Source organism: Choloepus didactylus, chromosome 3 (assembly GCF_015220235.1).
Source record: "Choloepus didactylus isolate mChoDid1 chromosome 3, mChoDid1.pri, whole genome shotgun sequence".
NCBI classification, from domain to species: Eukaryota; Metazoa; Chordata; class Mammalia; order Pilosa; family Megalonychidae; genus Choloepus; species Choloepus didactylus.
This window is the reverse complement of record NC_051309.1, coordinates 171215838-171218502: the sequence shown is the minus strand read 5'-3', so window position 1 is coordinate 171218502 and position 2665 is coordinate 171215838. Positions and strand designations below refer to the sequence as shown.

Genomic DNA, 2665 nt, shown 5'->3' with positions numbered 1-2665 from the left:
CTAGGTTAATGCTTTTCTCTAGCTTTCTTTCTTTGCAAATGGCAAATTTGTAGTTTCCAAGGGTTTGAAGCCCAATTTTGATTTAGGGAGAGGAAGAGTTTGACACATAGCCCTCTCTCCTTCCCTAATCCCAAACCTCATAAACTTCTTTTCAAAGAGCTATTCTTCCAGGTTACTTAGATGTTCATTGACAGAATTGGTCCAAATTGCTTCTGCTATGCTTCCTAAAGGGCTACAGTGCATAATATGATCTTTGCAGCTTTTTCGCGAAGGCAGTCATGTCAAACTTCACTGATCCTTGACAGAATTAGCTCTGCTAACTCTTACAGGGTAGGTTTTCACAACCAGCTTACAAAGTTCACTTGTTTGCCTAAAATAGCAACCTTCCCCCACTCTCAGCTCAAGTATGTCTGTGATTTATTCCTTAAAGTAGGTTAATACATGTACAATGCACCCATGTGGTTATTGCCATAAACACAAAGTAAATCATGCTTGTGTTGGGAAGAGAAAAATTACAATTGCTCTTTCACACATTCACAAGGATTTACTAATCCCTTGTTCAGGTTCACCTATAAGGCATCGACTAAAACGCCAAAAGGAAATAATTGTGAATAGACAAAGATTCTGTTAAGTTGTTTGCCTTCCTCCAAGGAAAAAAAAGAAAGCACAGGTGTTTGCACAAGAAACATAAAGAAAAGAGTTCTTTTGAACAGGTAAGGCTATCTAAGGTGGAGTCCAAACACCACATCTCAAAAAGATGTCTTGGTTTTCCAACCGTGTGTGAGTCCAATAAGATAAGAAGTGAATTTTATTTTTATCACAAAGCACCAAAGAAAACAATAAATAAAAAGCACAAAAGAGTGTTAATTATTAAAGTAACATGAGCCCCTGGAAAATCCTTAGGATTAATTAATTCAGTAGTAGAAATTGAAATTAACTTTAACTGTCTCTCCATGGTAGTCCTTTGTCATCTCTTGATTAAGCAAAATAGATGTTTTCTTCTTGATAAAATAAATATTGGGATTGTGGTAGTTCATAGGAGTGTTATTCTTTGCGCTGCTTTAGCCTTCATCCTCCCAAACTTTTTTTTTTTTTTCAAAAAAGATGTTCAACATTTTCTATTATCTCCATTTTACAGATGAGGACACTGTAGCCCAAAGAGATAGAGCTTGCTCATGTTATAGAGCCTGTAAATGGGTGAGTCAAGTTTTGAAGTCAGCACTTCTGAAATTAAGGCTCTAATACTACCATTGCCCCTCATTGCCTCTATTTAAACAGAATTTCCCAAAGTCTTTGTTTTGCAACTCTAATAAACTCTTTAAAAAAAAAATGGCTTTGTATCTAATCCCGTTTGTGATTGTTTCAAAGGAACCAATCAGTGCAAAGTTTTGAGAAATATAAATTTGGATTTAAAGGAGAGAGAAATCTTGATTAGGAAGGAATGAGCCAAGAGTGAGGGTCTCAAGTCAGAAAAGTACTGTGTCTGGCCAGAGGCTTTTGTTAAATGTAAAGCAAAGTCATGTCTTCATAGAGAAAATACCAAAAGACAGTGAGATAGAAAACAACTTCTGATGGGAGATAGCTCTAAAAAGAGCTAAAATGCTGGCTACTAAAGGCTATCATACTTCAGGCTGTGGCAGGTCTTGAGAAAGTGAAGAGAAAATTACGTGCTACTCACTGAATGGAGATGGATGGAATGATTTTCCCCATCCAAGGAGATAGTTATCACTTCTCCAAAAACGGTCTTAGTTTGAAGGGCACAAACCACACAGGCCTGCACAGTCTGCTGGAGCATCACATTCATGGGTCCCAGGCCAAAGTGGTCAGGTAGCTGCTTGATTCTCTTCTGATCGAGGTGAAGGCCAGAGTTTCCATGCTTGTTTACATAGGCACAACTGTATATACCACTATTTTAGATGTCCCAGGAATCTTTATCATATGGAATGCCATGGTCTCTAACTGGCAAATTTATAGAAGCAAGAAATGTAGAATATAAAGCAGGAAGACGTTTTTCCTGAGTTTAGGCCTTTTTTCTTGGCTGTGGGCATTTTGAGGACTGAAGTATGTCCAGGTGGTTTGGTCCAATCTGATTTTTTGATTGACTGTGTTGGCAGTAACAGCAGCTTTCTGTGGAGACTGCATTAAATGCTGGGTCCCTTTGAAAGGTGAAAATGGTGGTTTTACTATACTCTTTGTAACGTGAAGGTTTCAGAGGCTAGAAAGCTTGCTTCTTCTCCAGGTTGGTATCTTCTGACTAGCGGCAATCTTTGGGGTTCCTTGGCTTTTCCATAAAGTGGCAATGCATATGGTAGCACCTTTTACTTTCTCTTTTGAGTTCCACTGACTTCCAGCTTCTGGTTGTAGCCTATGCCTTCCAAGTTTTCCCGGTTAAGTAGTGGCAGAGCTTGGACTAGGAGCCAGTCTTTCAGGTCCAGGCCAGTGTTGATTCCATAATCCTAGGTCAATTTCAAGGAGTTGAATGTTTAACGTATGAAATCAACGATCTGGAGGATTAGACACAATTTCTAACTATAACATTCTTCAGGATGAAGTGCATAACTGCTGCAGGATGCCCCTCGCTCCCACCCTAGGCGGGTTCCAGCTCTACCTCTCGAGGTTGCCCGGGTTGGAGAAGTAGTCGCGCAGCCGAGGAGGTTCGCGGCGG

General features: G+C 39.7%; 1 pseudogene; it reads right to left on the bottom strand.

Annotated features, from left to right (window-relative positions):
* Nucleotides 1–1372: 1372 nt before the first annotated feature.
* On the bottom strand, nucleotides 1373–2142 carry LOC119529011 (annotated as a pseudogene).
* Nucleotides 2143–2665: the final 523 nt, after the last annotated feature.